Source organism: Panthera leo, chromosome D1 (genome assembly GCF_018350215.1).
Source record: "Panthera leo isolate Ple1 chromosome D1, P.leo_Ple1_pat1.1, whole genome shotgun sequence".
Lineage (NCBI taxonomy): Eukaryota > Metazoa > Chordata > Mammalia > Carnivora > Felidae > Panthera > Panthera leo.
Genome location: NC_056688.1, coordinates 6277478 through 6295314, shown reverse-complemented (window position 1 = coordinate 6295314; position 17837 = coordinate 6277478). Strand labels below are relative to the sequence as shown.

Below are 17837 nucleotides of genomic sequence, written 5' to 3'. Positions count from 1 at the left end.
TTGCCTAAACCAAATCACTAAGATTTTCTTTTATGTTGTCATCTAGAAGTTTTATAGCTTTACCCCTTACATTTAGGTCCGTGATCCATTTCAAATTAAGTTTTGTGTACATGTTGTGAGGGTTGGCTTACCTTTCTGCATGCTGCTATCCAGTCGTTCCAATATCATTTTGAAAAGATTATTCTTTTCCGCAAGTGAATTGCTTGACACCTTTGTGGAAAACCAATTGGCCATACATATGTGGATCTATTTCTTCATAGTTTTTTTTTTAATCTGTGTGTCTCTTTTATGCCAATACTGTTTTGGCTACTGTAGCTTAATAGTAAGTTTTGGAATAAGGTTTTCAACTTTGTTCTTCTATGCACTTAATAACAGCTTCAAAATACACAAAGCAAAAACTGATGTAAGTATAGAAACATAGACAAATGTATAATTATAGAGGGAAATTTCAATAATTGATAGAACAAGTACCTAGAAAGTCAGTAAGGGTAGTATTAACCTCAATCTTATTGGCATTTTAGAACAGCCCAGCCAACAACAGCAGAATACACAAGAACATTTACTAAGACCATCTTCTAGGCCATAAAACAAGCCTCAGGAATTTAAAAGTATTAAAGTCATACAAAATATCCTGTCTGGACACAGCGGAAATAACCCATAGATTCAGCAAGAATTCAAAAGGGAAAACAAAGTATTTTGAACTGAATGAAAATAAAAGCACAGCCTATCAAAATTTGTGCACAAAAACAAAAGTATACCAGGCTTGACATTGCTGTCCTTAGAAAGACCTGCTTAGAAGGTTAGCCCTTAGCTGGTGTCCGTGAATTTGGATTTCAGGGCGTGGGATTCCCACTGCCCTAACTGATAAGAGTAGCTCCCTGTGCCTAACATGTTTCTACAAACGCTATGGTTTATGCCGAACGCCTGCTTCCCTTTTGGGAGTCTGGAGTTGGGCTGCGTGCCAGCAGAGAGTGCCTACGTGACCAGCTCTCAATAAACATGGGCGCTAAGTCAGTAGCTTCCCTGGTTGGCAGCATTTCATGCTGGAGGGATTAGGCATGTCCTACGTGACTGTACTGGGAGAAGACTCTTGGAATCTTATGCCTGGTTTCCCCTGGACTTCGTCCCGTGTGCCTCTCCCTTTGCTGACTGAGCTGTGTTTTGCTATGATAAATCTTAGCCCTGAGAACAATCATATGCTCAGTCCTGTGAATCCTCCTAGAGAATCACCAAACCTGGGAACCGACTTGGGGACTCCCAGCACATTGCTCAGAGTAGTACTGAGGGGGAAGCGTACAGCACTAATTGCCTATGTTAGAAAAGAAGAAAGGTCTCAAGTACAAGCACCTCAGCTTTCTTCTTAAGAAACTAGGAAAAGAGGAGCGAATGCAGTGCACAGTATGCAGATGAAGTGATAACGATCAGAGCAGGAATCAGACACACAGAATAACAGTAGAGAAAAGCAGTGAAACCAAAAGCATGTTCTTGGAGACTAATAACATTGATAAACCTCTAGCCCGTCTGAGTTGACCAGGGAGATAATTCTGTGAATTTTATAATTGGAAAATTCAATTAATAAAAAAAATTAAAATTCTCATGTACTCACTTTTTAAGCCTAATGGTTGAAAAGGGTTTATTATTGTATTCATAACGCTTATTTTTCCAAAAATATTTACAGTAGGATTACTTCAAATTCCAATTAATTTAATTATGCAGTTTTTCTATGATCTGTTGAGAGAAATAAGACACTGTTTGTATATGAAAGAAGCATGATCTTAGCCAGTTCCTAAATATGTTTGGAAATTGTGTTTGAGAATTTGAGATTCCAGGTAGAGCAAGTAAGCCATGTTGACTGACTATAAGGATAAAAATTCTTTTTTTTATTAAAAAAAATTTTTTTAATGTTTATTTTTGAGAGTGAGAGAGAGACAGAGCACAAGTGAGGGAGGGGCAGAGAGAGAGGGACACACAGAATCCGAAGCAGGCTCCAGGCTCTGAGCTGTCAGCACAGAGCCAGATGTGGGGCTCAAACCCATGAACCTTGAGATCAGGACCTGAGCCGAAGGTGGACGTTTAACCGACTGAGCCACCCAGGAGCCGCAAGGATAAAAATTCTTAAAACATATTACTTATTCTTTTTGCCACTTTGAGTATTTCTCTATTCCTTGACATTTAAAAAAAATTAAGAGAATTCTTTCATTGTAATATTCCCTTCATTGCTTTTCTGCTTTCAAATAGCAAATGTGTGCTGTTGGCCACATTAGGAGTTTACTAAGTGAGTCCCTTGTTCTTGCCAATAGCCTCAAGTCAGCCTCCTGAATGTTTTCCACTCACAGTGGGCAGAGAATGTATTACTTCTCTCTACGCCTCGCATTCCCAGCTTCTCGGTTCCTAGCTTCATCTGGTTATTTTGTCTTCACTTGAAGTGGAAGAGGAACATTCAAGGTACAGTCTTGTTGGCATTCTCCTGAAGAACCTTCTTTAGTAAAAGTCTTGATCTTGCCATAAAAGAATTCCCATATAGGAAGAGAGCGCATACACTAAGATTTGCAATTTGCTTTTGCGGTCATGACCCTATAGTTTTGAAGAGTTATCATTCTTTAGTTAATGAGAGGAAGAATCTCAAGTTTTAATAGAGGGCGTTGGGGGATCAGGATATACTGCGACTCATAATTCTTCCCTCTGCTGTTTGATTAGTTTTTGAATTAAAGTGTCTGGGGGCTGCAGGTAGGGTTAGAAATATTAGCTCCCCACGTGTGGCTTCAAAACCCTATTTATGGTATGGAAGATAACCTAAGTGCCTCTGTTAGAAAAGAAGAAATAATAACCGGTTTAAATCAGCACTGGATAAGATAAGACCCAAGTATAAGAAATAAGAATAGGGCTCTGATGTGATAGGAATCATAGTTTCTATAGCTGGCTCTTTGAAAATTAGGTGTGCATAGCAGAGTGTGGTGGAGACTATGGCTGCTTTACTTTTCAGCATCTGCCTTGCTAAATACTCTTCCCTAGTGTCCTTCTGACCTGAGGCAAATTGGTTTAGTGGTTCTAGAATGAATAAAATGTTTTTAAGCCAGACGTGGATTTGAAACTGAACTCCACTACTTACCAGCCATAAGACCCTGGGGAAACATGTGTCTGCAAAGAGGGAGCAATAATACCCACCTGCAGGCTGTTGGGTGGATTATGTGAGATTGCGTGTAAAATACTCACGGCACTTACTACACACTAGACAGTCAGTAAATGCCAGGTCATTCCTTCCCCATCTTCCGCTTCATCGCATCCCTGAGAGCAAACAATCTGGTCTTTACCTTCCCTAACCTGTGTGTTTATGTGTATGTGTGTGGTCAATTTGACATAGGCATTAATGAGTTCAGGGCTCATTTATCGATCGCTTACTATGTGCCAGGCACTATTTTAAATAATGGATACATCAGTGAACATGAAAGGATCCTGTGCCCACGGAGCTTACAGTCTAGTTGGAGGGAGTAGTATCACGGCCTGTGGTGGAACGGACGATAAACATAGTAAGTCAACCGTGTATTATGTTGTTTTCCTCCATCGAGAAAAGAAGCAGAGCAGAGAAGGAGGTTAATGGTGGGAGGGCACATGAGTTCCAGCTTCTAAAAGGGCGGTCAGGACAGTTGTCTCTGAGAAGATGACGTCTGAGTGAAGACTTGTAAAGGGGGAGTACTTTGTAAAGTACTTTGTAAAGTACTGTGTACTTCTCTGGGGAAGAACATTCCAGAGAGAAGGAGAGACCAATGCAAAGGCCTGAGACGAAGGAGCGCCGGGAGGCCGGTGTGGCTGGGGGACTGCGTGAGAGCTGGTGGAGGTGAGTGAGGTCCGAGAGTTGCTGGAGAGGTGAGGCTTACCAAGCGGGACGTGCCAGAACGTCTCCGGATTTTGCTCTCAGACGGTGAGCTGTTTGGAGTGGCTTTGGGTGGACCAGCCACACGTTCTCAGCTCCATTTTAAGAGAGATGCTCCAGCCGCTGGGTGGAGATTAGACAAGAGGATGCAGGTGGGTGCGGGGAGACAGGATGGAGGGCTGTGGCCATAATCCAGATGGGAGATGACAGCTGGCGTGCCACAGCGTGGTGGCAGTGGAGGTGGGGGCAAAAATAACAGGCTGGTGATTGTGTGATTTGGAGGTAGAGGCATCAGTGTTTCTGACGGGTTCGATGTGGGGTGTGGAGAGTAGGAGGCGTCAGCGATGCCCCCATCCCCGTGAGAGGGCAGCCACTGCACAGCGATTCCGATCTGTCCCGTGGGCCCTGTCGTTCAGAGGCAGTTTCTGCTTGTCCTATTCTTCCCCTCCTCGGTCGTGGGCACAGATCCATCATGGCACTGCCCCCAGCATGTCGTCCTGGTAACATCTGCAGATAAACCCAGCAGGTACTTCAGGCTCCCGAGAAGCTCGATGTTCAGTCAGTGTGTGAATACAGAAATAGAAGGCAGCACAAGGATTGTGATCATAAACTCCTTTAGGGACCATTAGATCGAGGTAAACACACACACCCAGGGATTCCAAAGTAGTGTAAGCAATAGAAAGGCAGGTGATGGAGGGCACTTTATTTTTAGTAAGTTGCTAAGGAGAAAATGCTTCCCCAAGAAGAGCCAGGCATGCAGGACCATAACCTTCCAATGCCCTTTGCAGAAGCAAGGGGAATAAACAGTGATGGAAAGAGGGAGTTAAGAGCTTTGTTGCTGCCTTGCTTCTGTTGCACCTCTGTCAACAGGTTCCCTAAAACCCTGAAAAGCAAATGTGAAAGAAGAACAACAATAGATACTCTCTCATGTGCAAAGTCTCATTTTCTCCCCTCTTACAGAAGAAGCCAGTGGAGTTGGTTATTGATTAATGAGAAATGGCGAATAAGCCTATCATGCAATTTTAAAGAATGTCATTCTGGCTTTTGTAGTTTCCTGCAAGGAAAAGAGGGCAGTTAAGGAAATAAAAGCTTTTAAAATACATTCTAAAGGTTCAGCATAAAGGGCTAAGAGAGGTCTATGTAGAGTTCAGGAAGGAATTCTTAACCTGTGGTCCATGACTAAGCTTCAGAGTGTTTGTGAGTGACCCACAATTGTGTACATAACTGTGGGCAGGTGCATGTACACATCTTCTTAGGAGAGGGTCCATTTTTTTTTTCTAAAAAAAGTTAAAACTCACAAGCTATAGACTCTAGGCAGTGACCCCCTCCCTCCACCTTGCTTATGCTCATGAGATTTTAAAGACAGCCCAAAGTCCAAGCACCAGAGGCACTGATAGATTCGGATATAAAGGTGCCCCCAAGGTGTGTGTGTGTGTGTGTGTGTGTGTGTGTGTAGGCGGTAGTATGTCTATAAGATTATTACTTATTACTTGAATCAGTCCTTGATCCAACCCTTTTGAATACATATTTAGGTCCTATGCGAAGAAAAGACTGTAAGCAAAAATGAAGAGAGTACATGGTATGTTCTTTAATTTGTGATTGACCTTGGGGCAGGAATAGGAGGGACATGATAAGTACTAACCAGGATAGTGGGTATTTTCCTACAGAAAACTCCCATTTTTGCTCCTGGACGATAAAACAAGCCAGACTAGTACATTTCCTTGTTAAATAGAGCGATTGAACCAATAGTAATGGAACCCTCCCACTTTCAGACAGACCCGTGGCAGCATTAGCCAATTATAGAAAAAGACGAAACTGGGGCACCTGGGTGGCTCAAGCTGGTTGAGCGTCTGACTTTTGATTTCGGCTCAGGTCCTGATCTCACGGGTTCATAAGTTCATGCCCCGCGTCAGGCTCTGTGCTGTTGAGAATCTAATTGGGATTCTGTCTCTCTCTCCCTCTCTCTTTGCCCCTCCCCTACTCCACTTGCATTCTCTCCATCTCTCAAAATAAATATTTTTTTTAAAAAGAAAGAAAACAAAAACTATTCCCCTACAGATTATCAGTGGCTACTGGGCTGTACAATCATAAGACTGGTGGTGTAGGATTGTCTCTGATCTGTTGCACTATCACTGTGGCCAGGGGAATGAGGTGCTGATTGGCTCAGGCCTGGGTTGTGTGCAATTCTCTACACCCATCACTGTAGCCGGAGGAATGGGCTACCTTGATTGGCTTAAGGAGTCAGGACCCTCCTGTGTATCTTTGGGTAGCACCAGTACTACACAAACTATGGGGTTGGGAATGGGGAGAAGGTTTCCCGAAGGGAATTTGGCCTGTACTAACCTGAATGACCATAGTTGCTGGGCTGCACATAACAAGGATTTTACTGTTACCCCTCCGGAAAAGGGTGCAGGTGAACCTACATCATATAAGGTTTTGTAGCCTTGGCACCATGAGGCTTTCTGGCGGGGCAGAAATGGTATCGCAGCATCTTCTGGCCAGGACCATCATACCCGTGGGACGATAGCAATGTCTCCCAATGACAGGCAGAGCAAGAGGGACTGTCCAAGCAGCAGCCAGAGAGACCTCAGAACTATGTGGAGCAACGATGGCGTCAGGAAGAGTGTTGGTGGCTGGGGACCTCCGAGGAGATCTCAAATTTGTGAGGAGTCCCGAGGATCCTTGAAGAGCTCTGTACTCACTCTTCTCTGAAATTACAGTGAGAGCTGCCAACAAACTAGGACCCCCAAAGCAATGGGGGCAAGGGGATTCTTGGGAGGCAGGGGCTCAGTGGCTGCCCTTGACCGCCAAAGCAAGGTGGGCACGGTTACCATGAAGGACAGCAGAGTGGAAGCAGCAGTCAGTAGAGTCTGGCTGCAGGAGACCAGGTGCTGGCTGGTTGACTATTCTGTCCCTATAAGACAATTGGATGAGAATCTACTAAATTTTTACTTGAACAGTAGAAGCAGAAAAGTTCCAGTTGAAGTCTAACTTGAATCACCAAAACAAAGAGTCACAGCTGTTCAGTCAGTTCCCAGGCATGAGCCAGTTTACAGACCAGAGCTCCTTGAATTTAAAAAAAAAAAAAAAATTTTTTTAACGTTTATTTATTTTTGAGACAGAGAGAGACAAAGCATGAACGGGGGAGGGTCAGAGAGAGGGAGACACAGAATCTGAAACAGGCTCCAGGCTCCGAGCTGTCAGCACAGAGCTCGATGCGGGGCTCGAACTCACAGACTGTGAGATCATGACCTGAGCTGAAGTCGGTTGCCCAACCGACTGAGCCACCCAGGCGCCCCAGAACTCCTTGAATTAAGAGGAAGCCAGCTCCCCTTGAGGAAGGATGCTGGTCCCCTGCTAAAAATTTATATTGTGAACCTTTCTCTCAGCCTTCCTCAAAGGGACACACTGGCCTTGACCGGGTGACTGCGCACTGGGAAAGAGAAAATAATCAGACCTTGTGGGGATCACTGGACATGACGCTATAGCTCTGGGAGACCCAAGATGGCACGTGGTCCAGCAGGAAGAGCAGGGGCTCACGGAGGTCAGGTGACCATTGGAGTTTTAGCTCAGGTCCATCTCACAGTGAGCCCAGAGGGCCCCCGAACCCAACTTGCAGTTACTTCCCTGGTTCCAGAATGAATAACTGGAATATTCAGCTGCCACAATCCCTGTGTGGGTTCCCTGCCCTCTGGAGTGAGGGCTATGATTGTAGGAAAGGCCAAGTGGAAGCCACTAGAACTGCCTCCCTAAGGAAAATAATGAGCCCAAGGCAGCAGCACATTCCTGAAAGCACTGCGCAGATCAGTGTCACCATCGAGGGCTCGAGCCACATCCCCATTCCACTGGGCTTTCTTTGGCCGGTGCAGAAAACAGGCGGACCTTGACAAATGACGGGGGATGGTCATAAACGTGCCCAGGTCGTGACTGCAATGGCAGCTGCCAATTCAGACACGGTCTAAGTGCTCAGGCCACTGAACCTGTCCCCTGGTTGCTGGCGTGCAGCTGGGTCAACCACCAGAACACATTGCCAACGCTTTTTAGTTTTTCTTCGATTACTCTAGCTCAATACTGCATTGTTTGAATAATGAAAAGTACTTGGTGACTTAGTTCTTTTAGTAATGAGGAGCAAGCCATGTTTTGGATTCTCAATCTGCCCTTAAATAAAAAGCATAGCTCTTTCACACCAAGAACACCACACGGACTTGTGACTTCTTTAGCAGCAAAGTCACAGCTCCTCGAGGACTCCCAGAAGGCACGACCTCATAACTAGGTGTTCAAACATCTACCTACCCTGGCCTCTCCAGCCCTTTTATTTTGTTATTTTTAATTTTTTTTAATGTTTATTTTTGAGAGAGAGACAGAGTGCGAGTGGGGGAGGGGCAGAGAGAGAGAAGGAGAGACAGAATCTGAAGCGGGCTCCAGACTCTGAGATGTTAGCACAGAGTCCAACGCGGGGCTCGAACTCACGAGCCGTGAAGTCATGGCCTGAGCTGAAGTCCGATGCTCAACCGACTGAGCCACCCAGACGTCCCTCTCCGGCCCTTTTAAACTACTCCCCACCCTGGACTCCATTCCACACACTGCCTGAACCTCCAGATTCAGTACTGTGAGCGATTCTGTCTCGTGCTGTTCAGTCATTTCTTGCATTTTAGGTCGCCAAGTTCCACCGATTCCTACTCCCGAATGTTTCATGCACTGATTTCTCCCCTGCCCTATGCCTCACCTCTCTTTGATTTTCTACACTGCTGCCAAAGTGAATTTTATAACATCTGAAGATGTTTGTCCTTAACTCCATCGTGACTTTTACTTCCCAGCGATGAAATTCAACCACTGTGGATGTCGGACGTGGCTCTTCATCGAACAGCGCTCTGCTAGGTGTGCCCCTCACTTCTCTCTGCTCCCCACCTCCACCGAGGGCCCCATTCATACCAAGCGACTTGGTCGTTTCCATGCATGCTTCACACTTTCCCTGTGTTGTTTACTGATTCTTTCTCTTCCTGCTCCCGAGATGTTCTTTTCTGTTATTTTCAGACGCTCAAATCTTATCCATTATTTAAGACCTACTTTGAGTGCTGTCTCCTCTGTAAAGCTTTTTCCCATTCCCCTACCCCAGTTGGGAATAATATCTTTTTCTTCCAATCTCCAAAGCATTTTACCTGAGATGCTCCTGTTTATTCTTTTGTACCTTATTATATTCATTTGTATATATGAATTACCATCTTTATTTTAGAATGTAGGGAATAAGAACATAGTAGGGAATCGGTAATTCTTTGTTGAAAGAAATTTCATAATTAAAGGTATTAGAGCTAGAGGTGTCTGGGGGGCCCAGTCGATTAAGCATCAGACTTCAGCTAAGGTCATGATCTCGTGGTTCATGGGTTTGTTTGAGCCCTGCGTTGGGCTCTGTGCTGACAGCTCAGAGCCTGCTTCAGATTCTGTGTCTCCCTCTCTCTCTGCCCCTCCCCAACTCGTGTTCTGTCTCTCTTAAAAATAAACATTAAAATTTTTTTTTTAAGTAATAAAGATATTGAAGCTAAATTTTGGAAGGAAATATTAATAAATCTGATACCTATTATACTTGTTTTTTATTAAAATTTTTAAATGTTTAGAGAGTCGGACATTTAACTGACTGAGCCACCCAGGTGCCCTGAAACCTGTTATACTTGTATAAAGTTTAATTATGTCTCAAGAAGCTCACAGGTGTGGAAAAACAATCTGGTTTGAAGTATAGTAATGGGATAAGAGCTATATCATGCTATTGGGTTGATAAATTGTTACTTTTTTTTTGTTACTTCATTCTCAACTTTATTTCACTTCCTTGTGATATGAAGATATGTGTAATCCAATCTATTGTCTTCTTGTCCTATGTACACTGTCACGCTTAATGCTTGTATCATTCATTGGTTTGTTTGTAATGCAACAAATAATTACTGAACGCTTGCTGCGTGCCAGGTCCTGTGGTGGTCCTGGGTACTACACTGGGAATGAAACACACCTGCCCTTGCCTTCCTAAAGTTTAAAGTCTTGAGAAGAGAAAAACAGCAAACAAGTTAAGATGCAAGTCATTACATAAAGTATAAATCCCGTAAGTGCTCTAAAGAAATAAATCTGATTTGGGGAGCCTGGGTGGCTCAGTCAGTTAAGCATCTGACTCTTGATTACAGTTCGGGTCATGATCTCCCAGTTTGTGACATGGACTCAGTGCTGACAGTGCAGAGCCTGCTTGGGATTCTCTCTCCCTCTCTGTGCCCCTCCCCAACTTGCCTTCGTGCATGCTCTCTCTCTCTCTCTCCACACAAATAAAAAACATTTAAAAGAATCTTTAAAAAAAAATAAAAAAGAAGTAAATTGGATTTACTGATAGAGAATAAAAGCAGGAGAGCTCCTGCAGAATGATGAGATTACCAAAAAAAGTAAATGCATTTTTAATTTGAGAACTTAAATAAGGGACACCTGGCATGAGACTCTTGATCTCGGGGTCATGAGGTCGAGCTGCACTTTGGGTGCAGAGATTACTAAAAAAAAAATAAACTTAAAAAAAGAAAAAACAAGAAATCTTAAGTAATATAGTCACACGGTTCAGAAAAATTTAAATACAAAAAAGGTGTTTGGTTGCTTCACTACCAAGTACCTTTTCACTGATAACCTTTTTGTTATTTTAAAATTTGGTGGGGGGCGCCTGGGTGGCTCAGTCAGTTAAGCGACCATCTTCAGCTCAGGTCGTGATCTTGTGGTTCACAGGTTTGAGCCCCACATCGGGCTCTGTGCTGACAGCTCAGAGCCTGGAGCCTGCTGTATATTCTGTGTCTCCCTCTTACATTGCCCCTCCCCCACTGACACTCTGTCTCTCTCTCTCTCTCTCTCAAAAATAAATAAAAACATTGAAAAAATAAATAAAAATTTCGACACTGTAAGTGTATTACCTGTTCAACACCTTGTCATCTATATGCCCAGTTTCTGACATCTTCCTGTTGTAGATTGTGGTTGCAAATGGCTCCCCATGATGCCTGCCTTCTGGTGTTCATGCCCTTGTATGATCTATCCATTTTCTGTGTGGACTAGACCTTGTGGCTTGCTTCTGAATACAGCAAATGTGATGGGATGTCACTTCCATGATTAGGCTACAGACAGTGACCTCTGTCCTGCTAGCTGACTCTCTATTTCCTTCTTGGCTAGCATGCTTGGATGATAGCAGGTGCCGTGGGGGAGAGGCCTTGTGGCAACGAACTGAGGGCAAGCTTCGGCCATCAGTCAGTGAGGAACTTGGTCCGACAACCTTTGAGGAACGGATGCTGCCAACAGCCACTAAATGAGGTTGGAAGTACGTTCTTCCCCAGTTGCAGCTTCCGATGAGTCTGCAGATCTGGCGGCCTCATGAGAGACAGTGGGGCCGAGGACCAGCTGAGCTATGCCCAGATTCCCAACACACAGAAACCGAGATCGTAAATGTATATTGTTGTAAGCCTCTACGTTTGGGGATAATTTGTTACGCAGCAATATAACCAATACACTTATTATTAGCTATTGTAAAAGCACGTGTCTACCTCATACATTTGTATATTTTTCAATAATATATCTATAGGAACAGCTCCAGAGTGCGGGATCACTGGCTCAGAGAGGATGTGCATGTGTAAATTTGTTTGCAATTTCCAATTACCCATCACATAATCCATACTGATTTGTAATCCCATCAGCAGTAAGTGAGGATAACTCCCCATCTGAATTTGTTATTAAAATGTTGGATAGATGGAAAATCATAGCTCATGGCGTTTAATTTGCATTTCTCTTGTGAGTGAGGTTAAGTATGTTTTCTTGTGTTAAGTCATCTATATTTCTTTTTCCATGAATTGTCTCTTCATGTCTTTTGGCCATTTTTCTCTTGACTTAAGTTTTTCTCTGTTGATTTTTAGGGATTAGGCCTTTGTGAGATGAGTTGAAAATATTTCTTTCCAGGTTTTTATTTGTCTTTGTAGTTTTCTTATGGTATTGGTAGCCAATCATGGGGCTTTGGTGTCGATCTTTTCTTTCATGGTTCTGGATTTTGAATCAAACTTAGAAAGATCTTTCTTATCTGAAGATATTAAGGAATGGTCTGTGTCTTCCATTCCCACCCCACACTTAGATTTTAGTAATCTTGGCTTTATTTTTTATGCTTAAATATTTGATCCATTTGGAGTTTATCTTATTGCATACTGTACCATAAGGGTCAAATTGATTAATTTCTGCCACATGGCTACTCAGTTGACCCAGTACCATTTATTAAATAGTCTGTATTTGCTCAGTGGTTTGAGATGTCACATTTACCACATATTAATCTTCTGTATGTAGCTGGATGTATTTATGTGCTTTCTAATTTGTTTCATTATTTCTTAATCTACTCATGTACTAGTTCCATAAAGTTTTAATTGTTGAAGATTTATTGTATCTGGCGAGTCTAGTCACCTCTCCCTCTCCACCAATTGTGCTTCTTCAGAGTTTCTGAAGAAGTTTCCGGTATGTCAGAGTTTCTGGTGTGTGTGTGTGTGTGTGTGTGTGTGTGTGTGTGTGTGTGTGTACTTTTGAATCACCTTAATTTTAAAAACTTGGGGGTGCCTGGGTGGCTCAGTCAGCTGAGCATCCAACTCTTGATTTCAGCTCAGGTCATGATCCCAGGGTGATGGGATCAAGCCCCCCAGTGGGGTCCCCTACTCAGCATGGAGCCTGCTTAAGATTCTCTCTCTCCCTCTCCCCCTCCCCCACTCATACACTCTCCCTCCCCCTCTCTCTCTCTCTCAAGTAAAATCTTAATAAAATACTAAAAAACTTGTTGGTCTTTTTGCTTAATAGTTTTAACCCCTCATTTATAATTGTTATGACTCTAGTTTCTTTTCTCATCTAGTTGTGTTACTCAGTATCTCCAGTAAAATTTTATTTTATTTATTTTTAATGTTTTTATTTATTTTTGAGACAGAGAGAGACAGAGCATGAGCAGGGGAGGGGCAAATAGGGAGGGAGACACAGAATCTGAAGCAGGCTCCAGGCTCTGAGCTGTCTGCACAGAGCCCGATGCAGGGGTTGAACTCACAGACCATGAGATCATGACCTGAGCCGAAGTCGGATGCCTAACTGACTGAGCCACCCAGGCACCCCTCCAGTAAAATTTTAAATAATAGTGGACATAGTGCTTATCTTTGTCTTATTCTTTTTAAAAATTTTTTAATGTTTATTTATTTTTGAGAGTGAGAGAGACAGAGCAAGAGTGGGGGAGGGGCAGAGAGAGAGAGGGAGACACAGAATCCAAAGCAGGCTCCAGGCTCTGAGCTTTCAGCACAGAGCCCGACACGGGGCTCGAACCCATGAACCGTGATATCATGACCTGAGCTGAAGTCGGAGGCTTAACCACCTGAGCCACGCAGGTGCCCCGTCTTTGTCTTATTCTTAACACGAGTGGAAAGGATTCTTGTGATTTCCTTTAAGCATGTTACTTGTATTGAGGCTGAAATGGCTGAAATTTTATTCTAGTATCAAGTCTATTCCTATTTTATTGACTTTTATTTAAACAAGAATGTTGTTAACTTTTTAAAGTGCTGCTTTAGCACCCCAAGACGTGGATGTAATTATTTTTCCTTATATCTATAACCTGATAAGTTGTGTTGATAGATGTTTTAATGTTGGAGCATTGAAAACTGTTCAGGTGAACCTCATTTGGTCATGTGTGTTTTATTTTAGTAGGCTAATACTTTATTCCAGATCTTTGCATTGCTATTCATGAACAAAAATTGTTTGTAGCTTTCTTTGGAGTCTTTGTCAGGTTTTAGTGTCAATGGTATATTCTTTTCATAAAACTAGTATGGAAGTTTTCTCTCCACCTGCCCATTTCCCTCCACCTCCCTCCTCAAGCTCTGAGATGGTTGAATAGCATTGGGATGATCTCCTTGAAGTCTGGGTACAACTCTTATGAAGCGGTCTGGGCCTTTCTGTTTTGTTTTGTTTTGTTTTGTTGAGTAGGGATAGTCTTTAGCAAGTTTTCTATTTCTTCTATGGAAATGTAATTAGATTTTTATGCTTCCTCTGAGGTCAGATGTTGTATCTTAGAATATTCTCTCTCTTCCTCAGGTTTTCATAATTGTTTACACAAGGTTGAACAAAGTGGTCTTTTATGATTCTTTTAACTTTCTTTTCCTGTGGTTACTTTTTCTTCTCATTTCTTATTCTGTGTTTCTGTACTTTGTCCCATTATCACTTGATTCGGTTAGTAGTTTGTCCAACTTTCTCTTTAAAGAATTAGCTATTGGTGGGGCACCTGGGTGGTTCATTTGGTTGAGGGTCTGACTTCGGCTCGGGTCATGATCTGGCAGTCCGTGAGTTCGAGCCCCACGTCGGGCTCTGTGCTGACAGCTCAGAGCCTGGAGCCTGCTTCAGATTCTCTGTCTCCCTCACTATCTGCCCCTACCCTGCTCTTGCTCTGTCTCTCTCTCTGTGTCAAGACTAAACATTAAAAAAATTAAAAGAATTAGCTATTGGGGGGCGCTGGGTGGCTCGGTGGGTTAAGCGTCCGACTTCGGCTCAGGTCATGATCTCACGGTTCATGGGTTCGAGCCATGTGTCAGGCCCTGTGCTGACAGCTCAGAGCCAGGAGCCTGCTTGGGATTCTGGATCTCCCTCTTTCTGCCCCTCTGCTGCTCACACTCTCTCTCTCTGTAAAGAATTAGCTATTGGATTTATTCCTTAATACTGTTTTTCTATTTTATAACTCACTGACATCTTTCTGCTTTCCTTTTTGAGACACATGCTTAATTCATTTATTTTCATTTTCCTTTTGTATTGATTTCCCTTGTCCTCTAAGCTCTTCTTTAGATTCTGATAACGTCATGTTTCCATCATGGTTGATTTTAAGAAATCTGGCAACTTCCATTTGTCAAAGCGTTAATTACAAAAAATACTTTTAAATTTCCCAGGCACAGTGGAAACATTTATTTTCTGCTTTTATAATAAATTTTTACAAAAGTTCCCTTACTTTTCTCCTTTTACTGCATTTATGATCATAGAAGTTTGTCCGTGCTGTTTCTACTTTTTAATAATTTACTGAGGCTTGGTTTGTGGCCTAACATACGGTTAGTTTTTGTGAATGTTGCAGCATCTGAAAAGAAGGTATTTATTTTAGGGATATAAGGTTAGATCTGTATCAGTCAGACCTGCCTTATTTATCACCTTATTTGAGAGCTCTCTTTCTTTACTTCCCAAATTTGAATAAAGGCAGCCCCAGTGTCTTTACACCAAGGTTACTAAGAAGTTCAGTATTGTTATGGCCTATTTAAGGGTTACTCTCTGTATAAGTTGGGGTCCAGCAAACAGCACAGATGACATACTCTAATTAGGTAATAGGAGAAAGTTTATTGAAGGGGCTGGTGACAAAAGTGTGGGCAAGGTTAAGGGAAATCATCGGAGAGAAGTACCCCATAGCTGGCAACAGCTGGGAGCCGTAACACTCTCCAGGCATGAAGTAGCAAGACCAGAGGGAGGGGATAGTTTCTGGAACCAGGAGAGTGTGGCCGTGGGAGAGGGCTGCTTGACAGCAGCAGTGGCCTTTGATAGAAGAACACAGACTATTTAATCTACAGCCAAGCAGGTAGGGAGTCAGGGGAATAAATACCCCTACTTCTTTCTTTTCCTGTCTGCAGTCTTCTGCCTGTGTCCCTCACTGGCTGAACTGAAGAGGAAGCCAGAAAGCAAAGGAGCCCAGTGATACAGTCCATGAAGGGCAGCTTCCTGGGGCACGGGGAGAAAGATGTGGATTGGATTTTGCCATGTCTGACCTACAACTAGCTCCCTTTTGGCTTGAAATCAGAAAGTTAATTAGTTTCCCGCTCCCCTTTCCAAAGCACTAGAAGGCCTCAATATTGTTTTGAGAGTGGGAAAAATTCTTTTCAGAGAGCAAGACACAGCACTGGGTAATTTGCCAATACCCTGTAGGCTTATCCTCGGTATTATTGTTATTACTGGCCAGATACTCCTGACCTTCATCAGAAACCAGAGGACTGGGAAGGGCAAAAGACAGAAGTTCTTTGAGCTCTAAAATCAAGTGGTGCTCAAGAGAATAGAGAGCCTTCTTTTAAAATTCAGTTTAAACTAGACACAAGGGCTCATCGGATACAGTGTTCTGTCCTTTCTCTACATGACGCTGCATAGGTGAGGGAAGATTCCCTGAAGGAATGAAAGATCTATTGCTTCCAGTTAGAGAATAACCTTGATAAAAGTCCTGCTGAAGAAATGAATAGACCCAAGTAATCTTGGATGACACAAAGTTCGCACAGGTAAGTCAGGATATTGTTGACATATTTGACCTGCAGAAGAAGTTTCATGCCAAAAGGCCAAGTGTCAGTTTTTATTCTTGGTGATACATTTTCTTCAGAATGCCAAGGTTGTTGTAAAATGGTCTCATTTAAAATACTGGAAACATTTTCCACAGAAGCAGGTGGTTCTGTTTCACAAATCTAGGCAGAGTTTTTTGGTTTGTTTTTTGTTTTTTGTTTTTTGTTTTCCAGGAAGCCATAGAACATTACCCTGGTCAACTGAGCAGAATGTCAGTGAAGAGTCTCTCATGAGGGAAATTTGGTTTGAAAGCTCCAAGCCAAATAAACTCCTCCAAAGCCCTTCTGGAATGAGAAGTGCTGCATGCGACTTCTGTGCTTCCCCAAGGACAAATATAAAGCCAGTGCACCTGTCATAATTCAGGGGGAGGAGGTTTGCAGTGGCCGCCAAGCAGTCATCTGGTCAACCCACTGTCTGCTGGTCTGGAAGACTGACAGCTGTGGTTTTAAGAAACAACTTTCACAATTACAAAGAAAACACTCTTGGGCAAAAGGGCTGTGATCTCAACTGGCCAAAAAGTGTTTTCCCCTCAATTAATTCTTAATTATTGTAGAATTATCATTTTACATGGGTAATATGGCCCTTTGGAAGTTTTCCTACCATCTCCATATGGTGTGTATTCACCTAGAGCAGTTTTCCTCAAAATGTGGCTCCTTAACACCTGCCTAAGAATTACCTGGTTGTGCCCAAGGAGATCTGTGCAGGTAGACAAGCTAGAATCGCTGAGGCTGGGATTCAGGTGTGTGCGTTTTAACAGGCTCCTGGAGTGATGTTTATGCACGGCAAGGGATTTGATTCTGTTCCTGTTTTAAATATTTCTGACCAGATCATGATGCTCAGAAGACCCAGGCTCAGCGTGCTACTTTGTCATTTACCAGCTGTGTGAGCTTGGGGAAAAAACCACACTCTCTGAACCAGAGTTTCTTCATCTATAACTTGGGGGAGATAAAACCTCCATTATATGGTAAACTGAAAAGATTAGGAGAGATTTGCAGAAGAACTTTGTGTACTGCCAGACCTTAAATCAGTGATAATTGATTAGTTATCACGATGAGAGATTGTGTAGGTGGAGCAGATTGGTGTAAGAATTTGGAGAAAGTCTGAGATAACCTTAGGCTAGGGGAACCCTGACAGAGATTCATGGAGGGGTGGTGTTTTAGGGGCACAATAAAGAACAGGTAGGATTTCCACAGCCGTAAAGGGGCTAATTAATCACAAAGAGGTGAAAGCAGAAATGTCCACGCTGTCATTTTCAGAGTCTGGTTTGACTAGACCAGGGCTTCTCTACCTCCCTGTACGCTAGCATCACTTGGGCAGCCTTTAAAAATACAGAGGTCTGATGGGGCGCCTGGGTGGCTCAGCTGGTTAAGCATCTCACTTCCGCTCAGGTCATGATCTCATTGCTTTTGAGTTCAAGCCCCGCAATGGGCTCTGGGCTGACAGCTCAGAGCCTGGAACCTGCTTCGGATTCTGTGTCTCCCTCTCTCTCTGCCCTTCTCCCACTTGCACTCTGTCTCTCTCTCTCTCTCTCTCTCTCAAAAATAAATAATCATTAAAAATTTTTTTTTTTTTTTTTTTTTTAAATACAGAGGTCTGAGCTACCCCAGGCCAG

The 17837-nt window shown here is 43.1% G+C and overlaps 1 long non-coding RNA gene across 1 annotated transcript; it reads left to right on the top strand.

Annotated features, from left to right (window-relative positions):
* The first annotated feature begins 2242 nt into the window (after positions 1–2242).
* LOC122199748 lies at positions 2243–17545 on the top strand. The gene is made up of 3 exons (XR_006193610.1): positions 2243–2445; positions 16043–16167; positions 16399–17545. It is a non-coding gene; the product is annotated as an uncharacterized LOC122199748 (long non-coding RNA).
* Positions 17546–17837: the final 292 nt, after the last annotated feature.